This window comes from Panthera leo, chromosome C2 (genome assembly GCF_018350215.1).
Source record: "Panthera leo isolate Ple1 chromosome C2, P.leo_Ple1_pat1.1, whole genome shotgun sequence".
NCBI classification, from domain to species: domain Eukaryota; kingdom Metazoa; phylum Chordata; class Mammalia; order Carnivora; family Felidae; genus Panthera; species Panthera leo.
In genome coordinates, this window is record NC_056687.1 from 138,419,025 (window position 1) to 138,438,149 (window position 19,125).

The 19,125-nt window shown below is 36.7% G+C and overlaps 1 protein-coding gene across 4 annotated transcripts in view; it reads right to left on the reverse strand.

Annotated features, from left to right (window-relative positions):
• ZNF385D (zinc finger protein 385D) overlaps positions 1–19,125 on the reverse strand; it is a 1,208,478-nt gene that overhangs the window by 751,159 nt on the left and 438,194 nt on the right. The window contains exon 1 of one of the 4 annotated variants that reach the window (XM_042955770.1): positions 6,820–6,892. The exons of 2 other annotated variants lie outside the window; for them this stretch is intronic. The gene's annotated coding sequence lies outside the window, so the exon portion shown is untranslated. Of the gene's footprint in view, positions 1–6,819; positions 6,893–19,125 lie in introns of those variants that run through there. One more of the 4 variants, XM_042955772.1, reaches the window with a different exon arrangement.

A 19,125-nucleotide genomic window follows, 5' to 3' on the forward strand; every position in this document is an offset into this window, starting at 1 on the left:
CCACTCTCATTCTGCCTCTCTCTTTCTCAAAAATAAATAAACATTAAAAAAAACTTCTTTTCATCACGTAATTATAACTGTACAATTAAGATCAAGGTTATGAAAAGTAAGAAACCGAGCATCTTTAAACTGGCATTACTCTTCAGCAGGCACAGGCTTTTGGATTTGGATGTGGTTGTATGATTTACGTGTTCTATGAACTTGGGCCAACTAGTCCATCTCCCGTAGACTCCACTTCCTCAGCTCTCTAGTGAGAATTAATTCCTACTTGTGGACATTTTAAAGGGGGACTACAAGTTCTGTTCCACTCTTCCCCTAAAAACTGAAGAGGGGAGCTGGTGGCATCACAACGCTCCTCACAGGACACCCCCTCCTTTGTTGTGGCCGGGGTTTCAGGCATGTGAAGCTGCAACTCTGGTCTACATAACAGTGCCCTGCACACCACGTACGAAAGCGTTAGACTCCGAGGCGGGTACAGTGGACACAACTGCAGTGTGTATTTGACACCTTAAGATGGTATCTGAGGCAGGGAGAGGGAATGGAAAGAATAAAATTATGAACAGTTACGTCTCCTCACTCCAAGCTCAGCAGTCACTGCAGTGACCTCTAGGGCAGGTACAAGTAGAAGCCATGTTCTATTCTTCAGCTGAGGGAAGGGCATGCCGCCTACACCTACCTCTCTCAGATGCACCCTCTTGGAAGGTGGCTGTCAGCCCAAGCCACCTGGAGAGGCCCTCTGTAAATTCTCTGGTAGACACTCCCATGTAGCCACCCTTCACATGAATAGAGAAATCATTTAGAAGTAGGTACTCCAGGAGCGCCGGGGTGGCTCAGTTGGTTAAGCATCCGACTTTGGCTCAGGTCACGATCTCACGGTTCAAGCCCCGCATTGGGCTCTGTGCTGACAGCTCAGAGCCTGGAGCCTGCTTTGGATTCTGTGTCTTCATCTTTCTGCCCTCCCCTACTCATGCTCGCTTGCTTGCTCTCTCTTGCGTGCCCGCGTGCACTCTCAATAAATGAATAGAATATTAAAAAAAAAAAAAAAAGAACTAGATACTCCAGGGGAACCTCGGTGGCTCAGGCGGTTAATTAAGCACTTGACTCTTGATTTCAGCTCAGGTCATGATCTCATGGTTCACGGGTTTGAGCCGTGCCACAGGCTCTACAGCACAGATCCTGCTTGGGAATCTCTTCCCCTCCCCCATACTCTCTCACTCCCTCTCTCAGAATAAATAAACATTAAAAAAATAGATACTTCAGAAACTTTTTACTTTGATATAATCCCGCTTGTTTATTTGTGCTTTCATTGCCTATGCTTTTAGTTTCATATCCCCCAAAGAATCATTACTAAGAAGTTATTTCCTTGTTTTCTTCTAGGAGTTTGACAGTTTCAGGTCTCATATTTAACCCTCTAATCTATTTCAGGTTAAATTTTGTTTATGGTATAAGATAAGGGTCCAATTTCACTCTTATGCATGTGGATATACAGTCTTCCCAGCAACATTTATTGAAGAGACTGTCATTTCCCCACTGATTCTTTTAACTTTTTATTTGAATACAGTTGACGCACAATGTTATATTACTTTCAGGTGCACAACATAATGATTCAATTTCTCTATAAGTTATACTATGTACCCCACAAGCGTAGCTACCATCTATCACCATACGACACTATTATAAAATCATTGACTTTTATACCTGGGATGCAGGGCTGGTTCAACATCCGCAAAACAATCAATGTAATTCATCACATCAATAAAAGAAAGGACAAGGGCCACATAATCCTCTCAATAGATACAGAGAAAGTATTTGACAAAATACAGCATCCTTTCTTGATAAAAACCCTCCAGAAAGTAGGGGTAGAAGGAGCATACCTCAAGATCATAAAAGCCATGTATGAAAGACCCAACACTAATACCATCCTCAATGAGGAAAAACTGAGAGCTTTCCCCCTAAGGTGAGGAACAAGACAGAGATGTCTACTCTCGACACTGTTATTCAACATAATATTAGAAGTCTTAGCCTCTGCAATCAGACAACACAAAGAAATAAAAGGCATCCAAATCACCCAGGAAGAGGTCAAACTTTCACTCTTCGCAGATGACATGATACTCTATATAGAAATCCCAAGAGATTCCACCAAAAAACTGCTAGAACTAATCCATGAATTCAGCAAAGTGGCAGAATATAAAATCAATGCACAGAAATTGGTTGCATTCCTATACAACAACAATGAAGCAACAGAAACAGAAATCAAGGAATTGATCCCATTTGCAATTGCACCAAAAACCATAAAATACCTAGGAATAAATCTAACCAAAGAGGTGAAAAATCTATACGCTGACAACTATAGTAAGGTTATGAAAGAAATTGAAGAAGACACCAACAAATGGAAAAATATTCCATGCTCTGGGATAGGAAGAGCAAGTATTGTTAAAATGTCAATACTACCCAAAACAGTCTACATATTCAATGCAATCCTTATCAAAATAACATCAGCATTCTTCACAGACCCAGAACAAACAATCCTAAATTTTGTATGGAACCAGAGAAGACCCCAAATAGCCAAAGCAATCTTGAAAAAGGAAACCAAAGCAGGAGGCATCACAATCCCAGACTTCAAGCTGTGTTACAAAGCTGTTATCATCAAGACAGTATGGTACTGGCACAAAAACAGACACTCAGATCAATGTAACAGAAGAGAGAACCCAGAAATGGACCCACAAACGTATGGCCAACTAAACTTTGACAAAGCAGGAAAGAATATCCAATGGAATAAAGACAGTCTCTTCAGCAAGTGGTGCTGGGAAAACTGGACAGCGACATGTAGGAAAATGAACCCGGACCACTTTCTTACACCATACACAAAAATACACTCAAAATGGATAAAAGATCTAAATGTAAGACAAGAAGCCATCAAAATCCTAGAGGAGAAAGCAGGCAAAAACCTCTTTGATCTTGCCCGCAGCAACTTATTACTCAACGTCTCCGGAGGCAAGGGAAACAAAAGCAAAAATGAACTATTGGGACCTCATCACAATAAAAAGCTTCTGCACAGCGAAGGAAATCATCAGCAAAACTAAAAGGCAACCGACGGAATTGGAGAAGATATTTGCCAACAACATATCAGATAAAGGGTTAGTATCCAAAATCTACAAAGAACTTATCAAACTCAACACCTCAAAAACAAATAATCCAGTGGAGGAATGGGCAAAAGACAAGAATAGACACTTCTCCAAAGAAGACATCCAAATGGCCAAGCGACACATGAAAAATTGCTCAACATCACTCATCATCAAGGAAATACAAATCAAAACCACAATGAGATACCACCTTACACCTGTCAGAAGGCTAACTTTAACAACTCAGGCAACAACAGATGCTGGAGAAAGAGTATCTCCTTTGCACTGCTGGTGGGAATGCAAACTGGTGCAGCCACTCTGGAAAACAGTGTGGAGGTTTCCCAAAAAATTAAAAATAGAACTACCCTATGACCCAGCAATTGTACTACTAGGTAGGAATTTATCCAAGGGATACAGGTATGCTATTTTGAAGGGGCACATGCACTCCAGTGTTTATAGCAGCATTATGAACAGCCAAAGTATGGAAAATGCCCAAATGTCCATCGAGGGATGAATGGATACAGAAAATGTTGTATGTATGTGTGTGTGTGTATATACACACACACACACACACACACAAAATGGAGTATTACTTCGGCAATCAAAAAGAATGAAATCTTGCCATTTGCAACTACGTGGATGGAACTAGAGGGTTATACGCTAAACAAAATTAGTCAGAGAAGGATAAATATAATATGACTTCACTCATATGAAGACTTTAAGATACAAAACAGATGAACATAAGGGAAGAGAAGCAAAAATAATATAAAAACAGGGAGGGGGACAAAAACATAAGAGACTCTTAAATATGGAGAACAAACAGGATTACTGGAGGGGTTGGGGGAGAGGGGATGGGCTAAATGGGTAAGGGGCATTAAGGAATCTACTCCTGAAATCATTGTTGCGCTATATGCTAACTAACTTGGATGTAAATTAAAAAAAAAGATTAATTGGGGCGCCTGGGTGGCTCAGTCGGTTAAGCGTCCGACTTCAACTCAGGTCACGATCTCACGGTCTGTGAGTTCGAGCCCCGCGTCGGGGTCTGGGCTGATGGCTCAGAGCCTGGAGCATGCTTCCGATTCTGTGTCTCCCTCTTTCTCTGCCCCTCCCCCATTCATGCTCTGTCTCTATCTGTCTCAAAAATAAATAAACATTAAAAAAAACTTAAAAGATAAATTAAATAAAAATTTAAAAAATAAACCAAAAAATAAATTAAAAAAATCATTGTCTGTATTCCCTATGCTGTGCCTTTTATCCCCATGACTTATTCATTCTATAACTAGAAGCCTGTATCTCCCACTCTGCTTTACCCATTTTGCCCACCCTCCTACCCTCTCTTCCCTCTGGCAACCATCGGTTTGTTCTTTGTATCTGTAGGTGTGACTTGGTTTTTTGTTTATTCATTGTATTTTTTTGTAGCTTCTACGTATGAGTAAAATGACATAACATTAGTCTTTCTCAGTCTGACTTGAATCACTTGGCACAATACCTCTATGTTCATCCACATTGTCACAAACAACAAGATTGCATCCTTGTTAAATGGTTGTGGAATTTTCCTGTATGTGGTGGGCGGGGGCAGGGGGGGGGCGGAGGGGGGGCAGGGGGTGGGAGGGGGTGATAGTGGTGTGTGTGTGTGTGTGTGTGTGTGTGTGTACACCACTTCTTGTCTATTCATCTTAGGTTTCTTCCATATCTTGGCTATTGTAAATAACACTGCAATAAACAAAGAGCTATAGATATATCTTTTTGAATTAGCATTTTTGTTTTCTTTGGGGATTGTTGATGTCCTTGTCAAAGATCAGTTGACCATAGATGTATGGGGTCATTTGGGGGCTATTCTGTCTCACTGATCAATATGTCTGTTTTTATCCAGTACCATAGTGTTGTAGTATATTTGGAAATTAGGAAGTATGATGACTCTAGGTTTGTTCTGCTTTTTCAAGATTACTAGCCTTAACAGTTTCACCCCAGGTGTTCCATTCACTCTCAGACATTCAAATCTCCCTGTAAGAGAGCCCAGACTTGTGGTAGAGAGAAACCATGTCCATTCAGAATCTCCTATCTATATCTCTAATCTTAGAATATAGAAGCATAATACACTGGCTGCTGTTTTATGCCAGTGAATTTTGAAGCTTATTTTATTTCTTTATAGACAGAGTACAAGCGGGGAAGGGGCAGAGAGACAGAGAAAGAGACAGAGAGAGAGAGAGAGAGAGAGAGAGAGAGAGAAAGAGATTCCCAAGCAGACTCCATGCTGTTAGCATGGAGACCGATGCAGGGCTCAATCCCATGAATCATGAGATCATGATCTGAGCTGAAATCAAGAGTGGGATGCTTAATGAACTGAGCCACCCAGGCGCCCTTACGCCAGTTAGTTTTGGATTGACTTGTCATGCAGCAATAGATAATTAGGATCCCATCCTCCATAATAGTAACTGTAACAATAAATGTAAAGCAGGTGGTATTTTTTCTTCAACATAGTAGGCACTCAGTGAAGGAAAACATTTTCATTATATGGCTTGTCAGAAATTCAAAAGAAGTGCCATATACATGATAGTAAGATTGAAGTGCACTGAGCTAAGATTTTACAACCTCTAGGGCATTCCATCATCATAATTCTGATCTGTATTTGAGAAATCAAGTAATATGAGGGGCGCCTGGGTGGCTCAGTTGGTTAAGCGTCTGACTTCAGCTCAGGTCATGATCACAGTCCGTGGGTTCGAGCCCTACGTTGGGCTCTGTGCTGACGGCTTGGAGCCTGGAGCCTGCTTCAGATTCTGTGTCTCCCTCTCTCTCTGCCCCTCCCCTGCTCATGCTCTGTCTCTGTCTCAAAAATAAATAAAAACATTTAAAAAAAGAAATCTAGTAATGTGAAATATTATTTTTTAAAACCTGTATAAATAGAAGAATGTAACACACATCCTACCACACATCACTCTTTCGGTAGGGATGAGGTCAGCGGGCTGATTTGTTGTACTGGAAATTACTAAGGATAGAGATTGATACACTATAGATAAATCCATAAATAACTGAAGAGCAACAGCAATAGTTTGTGACAAACCCTTTCAAAGCTCGGAGAAATGTGCAAATGTGCATTATTTGAAATTATGCTGATCTTCAATTTCTAAATGGAGGTAGCTAAAATAGCGTTGCTTTTATTTATACTTGGGTCCAAAGAGTCCACCTGAAACAAGAGAGGGATGTATATGCCATGTCAGCTTTTCCCTTCAGCAAAGAAGCCTCTCTTTCACATGGTCTATAAAGATATTGATCACCCCTTTAGGCTAACTGGGCACTACATTTTCACTCGGGGGACTATTATCCAAATTACCCACAGCAAGTACATAGAATGGAAACTAACTCTCCACCCCCCCAAAAAAAAAACATATCAACATTCATAAAGTACAGTTAAATTTCTATATGTTTACAAATATTCACTCTCAAATTTGTAATTTTGGAAAGAACAAGCCAAAGACGTAATAAACTTAAAGTATTTTCCCCAAACGTATTTACATATAACAAAACACAGAGCTATACAATCCTATGTGATAAAATGAAAACAATTAAAATACCTTTATAGAGTAATTTCTAGTATTTCCTGAGTATCATTTTTTAAATTGCAAAGACTCTAAATTTTTTTAATTCCTATTTTAATAAGGATGCTAAAATAGATTTATTGATTTAGATTTTAACATACTCTGAGTGTAGTAATGACCTTTTTCAGCCAACTGTATTGCTAGATATTGCCTTCTCAAGGCGACCCCTGTCTCCTCCTTTTTGTTTTCCTGGAAAAAAAAAATAAATGTCATGTATTCAGACTGGAATTACTTTTCTTTTAATTGATTTATTAGGAGTGTAAGGGAATATTGCCCCCAATACTCTGCATGTTGAATTTAATAATTTATAATCAAAATGTACTTGCTATACATGAACCAGCTATGTAATATGGGAATTCAGTGCAAGATGAAAATGTGGGCCCTTGGTTCAAAAATTAAGAATTTCCAGATGTTGAGAGACAAGGATTGAACAAAGCATGGAGAAGGGTCGTCAAAGCCCAAGCCCCTTTGCCTCTGCTTCAGACACAGATGAAGCCAGCCCTGGCTGCAAAATATTTAAGGAATACTGCATACATAGAACAGGGACCAAGTGAGCAAAAAGCAAAGCATTCTGTCTGCGGAGAGTTCCAGTGTAAATTTGTGGGTGTCTCGTCATTTTGATATTAAATCCTTCTTGCCAAGAAAACCTTAACCCATGGAATCCAAAAACGGCTCAAGAACTTTACTAATTACATTATGAAACACTACCAAACACTTCAGGAAAATGGGTTTCCATACTCATTTATCCAAATAACCATCGATCCTCAATGCATCAATCTTGGGATCAGAGCAAGGCCAAGTCATCAACTTTGTTTCACCAGAATGAAAACACCAAGCCCCCAAATGTGCTGGACTGAGTCACTTACAATTTCACTATTAGTTCAGATTAAGAAAAATTCTACACCAAATTTAAAAGATTTTGCTGATACCATTTGCTAAAATAATCAAGACCACAATTAATAAGCCCTGAAAACCTGGTATCTTAAAGTACATACATAAAACTAAATATTCCTTCTTAACTATCATCTTTACACAAGTGTCAACTATAATCTTTCACTGAACAATTTAGGAAGACCTTCTCTTGCTTTAAGTTCTAAAAGAGAAATAAGCATAGCATAGTAATATTTCCATAACACTTGTCTTCCACAAAAATAAGAATATACTACCATTTGTTATGTAAAATTTATTACCATATATTACAAGGCTTGACTGGTGCACCTCCTTTCTCACACATTTCTCTATGTGGAAGTTTCCTGAGTGAGTCTCCACAATTTATAAGTTTTTCTGCCTTTATCTTGGACCTCATTTCTCAACTTGAGCACCACTGACAATTTGGACCAGATAATACCTTGTTTTAGAGAGCTGTCTTGGGTTGTATCTTGGGCCAGGGTCTCTGGCCTCTACCCACTAGCTGTCAGCAGCAAACCTACTCTCAGTTGTCAAAACCAAAAATGTGTCCAGACATTGTCAAATTCCTTCTGAGGGGCAAAATCACCACCCATTTCCATTGGCAATCATTGCCAGAGACCTACTTCTGTTAACAATGAAGTAAATGGAACAAAATTCAGAGTTTGCACCTGGCATCCTATAGATGCTATTTTTAGATCCATATCTGTCACTCAGATGTTGTATGCACCAGGAAAATTCATCTAGCCTCTTTAAATTTCTCTTTCCGCCTTTGTAAAATAGAGCTTATGAGATTTACGTCATAGGACTGTGATCAAGGCTAAATGGATACCGCTTGTAAAATGCTTAGCTTAGTACCTGGCACATGGTAACCACTCAATACATGTTACTCAAAAACTGCAACTGAAATGCAACCTAATTCAAATCAATAAAATGAGAATCAAGAATTCAGGGAAGAAAGAGATAGAGAGTGAAGTATTTCCCAAACTAAAGGCTTTTCTTTTCTTCCATTTGGATGTGAACTTTAGACTGTGATATTACTGACTTCAGAATTTCAGAATATTGATTTAGGAAGTTTTAAACAATTGTGTGCTTTCTTGGCACATATTTTAGTCCATCCTTGTGGAGGTAAATTGAGAGTAATTAGATTTAATGTCAAAATACTGAATTTTCCTCCGTTTGAAAAACATTTGCTATTCACCTGTTTAATAAGAAAAGAGTAAGGAGTCATTGTGCTGTGGGGAAATAAACCCAACAGAAAGACACTTAAGATGCAGATCGTGCTTTTACAAATCCTAGTCAAGGTGGGTGGATGTGTTTGTGTATCATTCTATCACAAAGTAACTGATATGATAAAGGTATCAACAGAAACTATGGAAGCAAAATTGAAAAAAGACACTACTGTTATGAAAAGTGGCGCCCATTTATTTACGGACTATTAGGTGCTGAGGTTTCTGCTGAGTATTTAACATATCATCTCATTTCATGAACACTATCTGGGTGGCTGGGGAAGGCAGCAAAAGCTGGCCCTGGATATTGAAGAATGATTCATGGGCATCCAGGAGAGATTTTTATTTTTTTTAATTTTTATTTTTTAATGATATGTATTTATTTATTATTATTTTTTTTAGTATATGAAATTGTCAAATTGGTTTCCATACAACACCCAGTGCGCATCCCAAAAGATGCCCTCTTCAATACCCATCACCTACCCTCCCCTCCCTCCCACCACCCATCAACCCTCAGTTTGTTCTCAGTTTTTACGAGTCTCTTACGCTTTGGCTCCAAGAGAGATTTTTAAAAATGGAGAAGATCATTACAGTAATAAGAAATCACGTTTGCACATCAGCACTAAAATGTGTGGCAAGTTTGAGTAAGCTTAATGAGTTTAGTATGGATGAAACACAGGTGAATTTTTGAGTTGAAAGCATAGAAATGAAAACCAAGAGGCACATTGGCCAAGACTATAAAAAATGTCTCTTCCTCAGGCTAAATAGTTTATTTTTTACCCTGTAGGTATCAGGAAGTAACAAATGATAAATCCCAGCATTACACAGTAAAATCTATTCACAAGAAGATGATTGTGGTGGCACAGTGTGAACCTAAATAGAAGATCAGGGGGATTCGATAATTGATGAGATGTTAGAAGACAAGGAAGGAAGTGTTCTGGACCAATATGCATCTTCTACCCTAGGAAAATGGATAGACTGTGGTAACGATAACTGATAGAAGAATATTCCTTTAAAAAATCACATTAGAGGGTAGGAAAATGTTAAATTTTGGTGTTTGGGTAACACCTATGCTGTCCAGTAGCCTTTTGGAAATAATTGTTGAATCTTGGTGGTGGAGTGGGTAGGAATTAGAACTGACATATTGACGTAAGAAACGATAAAATGTATTATAATTAAAACCATAAGGTTAGTTGTAATCAAAAGAACAGTTGGCTGGTTCAGAGGTTTTGAATTTCAGCTTGCATTTCAAAATCTTAGCAACTGTAAATTATGAAAGCATTTTCTCATTAGCCAGCCAAATTTTCAGATACAAAGATTAGAGTGTTTTCTAGTATAGAGGTTCCTCAAAAAATTAAAAAGAAAATTACAATATGATCCAGTAATTCCACTACCCATATTTAACTAAAGAATATAAAAACACTAATTTGAAAAGATAAAAGCACCCCTGTGTTTGCCGCAACATTATCTACAGTAACCAAATTATGGAAGCAACCCAAGTGTCCACTGATAGGTGAATGGATAAAGAATATGTGGTGTATACACACACACACACACACACACACACAATGAAATATTACTCAGGCAAAAAAAAAGAATGAAATCCTGCCATTTGCAATAACACAGATACACCCAGGAGAGTATAATGGTAAGTGAAATAAGTCATAGAAAGACAAATACCCAATGATTCCACTCGTATGTAGAATTTAAGAAAGAAAACAAACAGAAGAAACAAACAAACCTGACACTGATGATTGCCAGAAGGAAGGTGGATAGGGATGGGGGAAACGGATGAAGAAGATTAAGGGTACATTTACTATGATGAGCAGTAATGTATAGAACGTTGAATCACTATGGTGTATACCTGAAACTAATATAACACTGTATGCTAATTATAATGGGTTTTTTTAAAAAAGATCAGAGTTTACAACCAATATAATAATAGTTTTCCTTTCAATAATACTAAGGATGATAAGTAAAAATCTGTTTAGTGGTAAAACATGTCATATTACCATGATGGGGGAGACTCACCAATGACAAGATTCCAATTTTCATATATTAAATTTTATAATTTAATGCAACTTAATTTGAAATCTCAAATGAGGTTACTTTTGGATTTTTGTCATTCAGTTTTATCTGGTAGAACAGACAATAAAAACCTAGAAAATGTTATATAAGTGAACACATTAGAAAACAGAATTACCAAAAACAGTGTAACTGGCACAAGAAATGACGGAACAGATCATTAACACAAGAGAGAAAATCCAGAAACAAGCATAATCATGATAAGAGAAGCATTACGAATCAGTAGGAAAAAAAAACCTATTATCCATTTGTGTTGGTTATTAGGAAATTAAAGTAAAACTAGATTTCCCCTCATTCAACCTACTGAATTTTCTAAAAATCCTCTCCTAAGCAAAAAAGGTAGGAATTTTGGTTATGACAACCTAAAAGCTAATTTTTTTGTTATGTTGAAAAAACACCGTAAACAAATTTAAAAGCACATAATTATCTGGGGAAATGTTTGCAATATGTAGAATCTACCAAGTATTGATGACCTTAATATATACCGTTCCCTCACGATGACTGAGAGCACACAAGAGAAGCAAACCCGAGAAGAGACACCCCTCAACAATTTCTAAAAGAAGAAATGGAAAGGAATAATAAACATTTCAAAACTTTCAAGTCTTACTAGCAATTATAATTAAGCACATTAAAGAATGGATAATTTGATTATTGAACTGGTGAGTGTATATTTAATTATATTTCTCAATGTTAAAAGTGTGGTCACTTTCACTGACAACAGCCTTCTGAAGTATTTAACAACTTCTATCAAGAGTATTAGGCTTGGGGCACCTGGGTGGCTCAGTGGGTTAAGCATCTGTCTTCAGCTCAGGTCAAGATCTCACAGTCTGTGAGTTCGAGCCCCCTCTTGGGCTCTGTGCTGACAGCTCAGAGCTTGGAGCCTGCTTCAGACTCTGTGTCTCCCTCTCTCTCTACCCCTCCCCTGCTTGCTCTCTCTCTCTCTCTCCTCTCTCTCAGAAATAAACAATTAAAAAAAATGAAAACATAGAAAGAAACAGAGTATTAGGCTTGTGCATTTTCTTCGACAGAACCCGTCTCTTCTGCACTTGTAATTATTCTTCTTTCCACTTCCTCATATATTTTACCCTAAAATACGTATCATTTCCTAAATACACAAGCTTTATTTATCATATAAACAAAAATGCCAATAAGCAAAAACAAATTTTGTTATCACCAACACCTTGAGGCAAATCAATGCTGACACTGATTTTGTAATCATGTAGGATTTTCTCCCACAAATGTGATATTATCAGACTGTTTTTAAAACCTCTATTTTCTCCTCCCTTATATAACATGGGAATCAATAAACAGACATGCATAACATTGTTTTACTTTAGGGTATATTTCATCCTCCAGATATGAAATAACTTACCTAAATATTTCATGTGACTTGGCATGCATAGTATTTCCCTTTTTTTTTTCTATTTGTAACAAGTCTAGGTAAATATTATTGAATATATATCTCTTTGGAAACTTTCATTTATTTAAAAACAATTCTTAGTAAACTTGTTTTATCAAACCTTCTTTGATTATATTGCCAATTATTAGCCGAAATGTGGTATCACTTCTACAAGCCTATCTTCAGCCTTTAAAAATACTGTAACAACACACTTAAAGAACACCATTCTGATAAGAAAAGTTGGTATCTCTTTATCCATTTGATGTTCCTTTGGGAAGTAGTAAGATTTTATATGCATGTTTGCTAATAGTTTGTAGTCACTCTCTTGAGAGGTTCAATTTCATTACCTTAACTCAACTTTTGTGTTTTCTAACTGGGACTCAATGTTTACCTTATTGATCTATACGAATGCTTCCATTATTAATAAAAGTCTTCCCAATATATCACAACTACTTTGTATGCTTTGTCATTTACATTTTAACTTTGTTCATGGAAGCGCTTTTGATTGTTGCCACATATGATGATTAAGTCATAAAATCAGAATCTATCAATCTTTGTTTTGAGTTCCTGTCTACAAGGTCAGGTTTCAGACAATTCTCTCCCAGTTGGACTATACACTTCTGTATTTTCTTTTATTTAGAATCTATGTGGGTATAAGTCATGAGGCAGCAATATAATTTCCTTCTTTCTACAAATGAGATGGTCATCAATTGCACTGCCTGTCACATAACCTTTGCTGCTATTATTGTTCGCAGTGTAGCAGTTGTCTTGATAAGTGGTTAGCCTAATGTCTTTTAAGACAATATTTCTATAACCAAAATTTCAAGTTGCCATTTTTATATATGTATTCATTCTACCAATATCTAATGACTGTCTTCTGCACATCAATTTCTATCACTAATCTTGGACTTATGTGATCAATCAAAACTAGTACTATCTTCACGGGGTGTACATTTCCTTAGTGAAGACAGACTTAACACAAGTAAATGTCAATGGTATACTTTGTGATCTTTTACAGTTAAAGAATGGATTCATAAGGATAAAGCATGTCTTTCAGGTTAAAAAAGAGTTCTTTGAGAAAACGTTATCCATGACCTGAGACCTTAGAGATGAACAGGTGTTCTCTAGTCAAAAGGAAGAATAAAACTCCTGGGGAAGCAGAAGCAGTGATGTATTTCAAGACCACACAGAAGATTCATGAGATTAAAATGCCATGACCTCCACAGGCTTCCTCCCAGTTTCCAAAGACAATTTCCAGATGATAGGCAATAGACTTCTTAGCGCCACCAAGGGAAAACCTGCAGCTATATTTTCAATCTCTTTTTGACAAACTCCTTAGCTTAGCTTCTATCTGTGTTCATGTCTCTGTCCTTTAATAGGATCTTTCAATTCTACACTCAAAGTATGGACATCTTCCATTCCCTGACATTTCTTAAAGAAAAGCACCACCAGGCATTGCCACTCTCAGAAATGCTACAAAGCTACCAACATCTTTCAGTCACCACAGAAGACCTCTCCATATTTTGTCCAATTGCCCAATATGTCTTGAAACTTTCTTGTCCCTTAACTGGACCTGTATTGTCATTTCCCCTTCTCTCTCTCTCTGGAGATTCCTCCTCTATCTCTATGACTTTCTATTATGCTTTCGTTTTCAGTGTAGGTTGTCTCTAGGATTTCAGATGCAGTTCTTGTCTACGTGCAGTCTGTGTATTCTAAGAGGCTCGTATCTGTTGGAGATGAAGGAAGATGAAGTACACTTCCACTCTGCCCAGCACCTGAGTAAAGGATTTAAAGATGGAGTCCTGTCAATCTCCCCTCCAAAACCTCTTTGAAATCTATTTCATCCTTTTCACTCATACTGCTACTTTCCCGGTCCAGACTGTCTTCCTCTGCACTCCGGACTACTATAGCCATTTCCTCTCCAGTCATCTTTTTTGTAGTGCTACCTTCAAATTTCTGCCACAATCACTTCCATCTTTAAAGTCTTCTATGACTTACACGTACTTGTAGGATCAAGTCAAACTCTTCCCTAATCTGGTCTTATCCTGTTTCTCAGTCCCATTTCACTTCCAAGCCTCATCAGTAACTGATGCTTCAGCAATACAAAGGAAGCTGTGGATCAATGTGTAAAGATAATGGTTCATATTTCTAAGATCTCTGCAAATGTTATTTCTCAGACTAAAATATCGAGACTATATGTATTCCCCTTCCAAATTTCTATTCATCTTTCGAGATGATGGTAAGGTATAGCATCTCCAGTGAAGGCATTCCAAGTGACTATCCAATCCCCACAAGAATAAATCACTTGTCCTTCATGCTGTATCTGAATTTTGCACACAATTCATACATTGCATTGATCCCTATGTATGGGCATGTTTATAATCACATATCTATACAAAATGGTCTTTTCTTCTAGACAGTGAATCCTGTAAAGACTGAAACATACATCTCCTACTGAGTTGAGAATAAGAACTGTTATTACAAAGACTAATCCTTAACAGGTTTGAATCAGAGACCTGATTTGAAATGCTAAAGAAAGATAAAATACCTGGTAACCATCTCAAGATCTCATACTTTGGTACCAAGTCATTTTCTATTGATGTTTGCAAAAGAAAGATCAAGTCAGCAAATGCTACATGATATTTTACATTATATTTAATCTTTTTTAATTAATTCAGGTTACACAGCACTACCTAGGAGTAAAATAGTTATCTTCAGGCAGTAGAGGTGTTATAGACAGACTCAGTGCTAAATGTTTCCTATAGAAATACGATGGGACCTTGAATAAACTGATGAGTTTGCAGTTCAGGGTAAGGGAAAGGTTTACTTTTTATAACTAAAGCAGTTTATTTTTAGTCTGTCTAGGAAAAACTTTGCCAAAGAATGTTAATTAGAATAATTTGTTTTGCAAGCATTTGGGTCTACTACTGTGAACAAGTTATAAATGTTAGAGGTAACATTTGCTCTAAAAGGGAGGGAGTATATAAAAAAATGGAAAGAAATTGCCAATGCAGCCACATTTATGCAACATTCAATTAGAAGAGTAAGAGAAAAAGAATACTGCACAATTTTCTCAAGTTAGGATCTGTGAATGCTTAAATGAAGCTTGGTTCAAAAGTAAATTGTGAAACAAATATTTTTTTTTTTTGCTCCTTTGAAAGAGATTCACAATATACTCTGATTAGTACCATTAAAAATATTTTTCTGTCACAACTAAATTAGTTCTTTTTAAGAACGACCAAAAAAAAATTTCTCTGGGCAGAACTCAATACATTCCCCCACTAAAAATGCATCTAAAAACAGACTTAAACTACTTTGAATGACTATAGAAGTTCTCCAAATTTTTGGCCTCAAAACTCCATTATACTCTTAAAAATTACTGAAAATCCCTTGAGGCACCTGGCTGGCTCAGTCAGTAAAGCATGCAACTCTTGATCTTGGGGTTGTGAGTTCAAGCCACACATTGGGTGTAGAGATTATGTAAAAACAAAATCTGTAGAAAAAATGTTGAAAATCCCAAAGAGGTTTTATTCATATGAGTTATGTCTATTGTTACTTGCCACATTTGAAATGAAAATGTACAGAAAGAGCTTACACATTTATTGATTCATTTAAAAATAACAATTATAATCCCATTCTGTGTTAAAACACATATTACATGAAAAATACCAATATCTACCAAAACAAAAATAAACTTAGGGAGAAGAATGGCATTGTTTTCTAATTATGTCAGTCTCTTTTCTTTGGTATACAACCTATTATAACGTATTGTTCTGCTTTAAGTATATGAAGAAAAGCATATCTCCTGAAAGCATATACTTGGACAAGGAAGGGGCCTTTATTTTTTTATTGTTTATTTATTTATTTTGAGAGAGAGAGAGAGAGAGAGAGAGAGAAAGAGAGATAGCCCCACATGCGTGTACATGGGGGAGGGGCAGAGGGAGAGGGAGAGAGAATCTTAAGGAGGCTCCACACTCAACGTAAGGTCTGATGTGGGGCTTCATTTCACCACTGTGAAATTATGACCTGAGCCGAAATCAAGAGTCAATATTTAACTGACTGAGCACCCCAGGAAGGAGCCTTTGAAGTCTTTTTCCCAATAATTATGGATATTCTTCTTTGATATCACAACAAAACTCAACATGTGCTAGTTTTGCAAAGCTTGGTTGCTATATGGTTTCTGAAATATTATCAATAAACTATTATAAATAAATTAGTTCATCTTACACTTTGAGTAAATTTCTCATGTGCGATTTTACAACATGATGCATAGCTCATTTAGAAAATATTAGTTTACTGAGGTATATTTTGAGTTATATTGAGTTAAATAATAGCTTACTGAGTTATATGTTGAGTTATATTGATCTTCCAAATATTGGTGCATTTCATTATATAATGTGTGTTTATTTAAATATCATTTGTTAAAATTACCACTGAGTTCATCAGACAAGAGAATTTCTTAAATAAAAGTAGAGGATTTTTAGGGCAATAAAAAAATACTCTGTATAACACCATAACGATAGATGCATGTTATTCATTATACATTTTTACAAACCCATAGCATACGTAACATCAAGTGAACAAAGATACCAACTATGGACTTTGGGTAATAATGCTGTGTCAAATGTAGTTTCACCAATTGTAACAAATGTATCACTGTGCTGAGAGATATTGATAATGGGAGGAGGCTATACATATGTGGGGCATGCAGCATATAGAAAATCTCTGAACCCTCCTCTTAATTTTACCGCAAACCCAAAACTGCTCTAAAAATTCAAGTCTTAATAATAATTGTTTTAAAAATGCTTGCACATAATGTGAAAAACCCAATGGTCACTAATAAGGTTGCTGCCACTGCCTTGATTTGTGCTAATGCCAGCATTTTTACCACTGTTGCTTTATCTCTAGTGAAATGTTTACAAGATGAAAAAAAAAAAGGCAAATAAAAATCATGATTATATTATGAAAAGAGTTATTCTCTCTTATGCTCTCTGAAAGAGAATGAGCAACCTTGTCCTTCTCTACTTTCAAGGACCTCAAAATCTACATAAAAGAGAAAAAGGTTGTTATGACATGAAAGGGTAATAAAGAAAATAGAGAAATTCAATGTGTGAAAGAGATCAGCACCTAGGATGTACAATTAATCATGTAAAGACACAATTAATCAGGTTATTTTCAATGTGCTCCACTCTAAGTAGTAAGTTATTCAAATACATTTCATTCTGGCTTTCTGTGCTAATACAGACTTTAATGGAAAATTAAATTATATTCTAATTAAAAGTTGTGATTATTGTATCCAATAAATGAAAATTACACTTGAATTGATTTTGATAGGTTGTAAATCATTTTGTAATCTCTTATAAGAATAAAATGGGTATAAATTTAAAAGTTAGATATTTTAAGATTTCTATTTAATGCTGAACAAGATTTCATTAGCAAAATGGTTATAAATCTGCCTGCTGTCAAAAAGGAAGCGCTTTTACCTAACATAATAAATATCTTCTCATTTTACCCTATATAAAAATGCTAATTCAACTATAAATTTTTGGTTGTGGCTTTAATTTTAAACATTGAACATGATATACTATTTATCAAATTCAAAATTATAGCCAGATTTTTAATTCTGAAGGAAATGTGTTTTTACCAATTGTTCTATGAAAATAATTTTTAGTGAAGCAATATGTTTAATAAATCTAGTTATGCTATTATTTCAAAATTACATTAAAACATATTATGCAATCCTTCAGAAATTCAAGAAATTTAAATGGCATTTTAATACAATTTCAGTGAGGATATTTCATTAATATGTACAAGAAATAAACTGCAATTAACTTAAATAACAGTCTCCCAGAAGTATCTATTTATCTATTTCTATATCTACCTTCCTCCCTTCCTACCTATATATTTCCAACACCTGCTACTCCTTGTCCTTCCATACCCTTCTGATAGCAAGGTATAATGAAGGGATAAGACCAGACCTTGGATATACTTAAGTAGTTGGAAATAAGAATGAAACTGGCCACAGCTGCTGCCACATCATAGTTAAAGCCTAGGTAAAAAATGGCACAGTATAATATTAGGAAAATAATTCAGGACATGGCTTTACAACACAAAGTAGTACGCAAACACCCTGGGTGGAATTTGGTTTGTTAAGAGGTGGTTGCATTAGCTTGGTAAGGCCATGCAGTAAGCATTCAAACTAACTTCAGGGGTGCCTGGGTGGCTCAGTTGGTTAAGCATCTGACTTTTGGTTTCGGCTCAGGTCATGATCCCAGGGTCATGAGATCAAGCCCAGTGTGCTGCACTGACAGCCCAGAATTTGCTTGGGGTTCTTTCTTTTCTTCTCTCTCTGCCCCTCCCCCGCTCATGCTCACTCGCTCTCTTTCTCTCTCAAAATAAATAAATAAACTTTAAAATAAAAATAAAAAAGAGGGGCAGCTGGGTGGCTCAGTCGGTTGTGCGTCAACTTCAGCTCAGGTCATGATGTCGCGGTTTATGAGTTTGAGCCCCGCGTTGGGCTCCGTGCTGACAACTCAGAGCCTGGAGCCTGCGTTGGATTCTGTGTCTCCCGCCTCTCTCCCCCTCCCCTGCTTACATTCTTCTCTCTCTGTCTCTCAAAAATAAATAAAGTATTTTTTAAAAATTAAGAAGAATAATTTCAGAGAAACCAATGAGGATGTCTGAGGTATTCCAGGAGGTAATATCGTTAACATAATAATAATAATAATTGGGTCAAGAAGTGCGCTGGATTTGCCCTTCCAAAACCTTTCATACTTCCTCACTCTTTT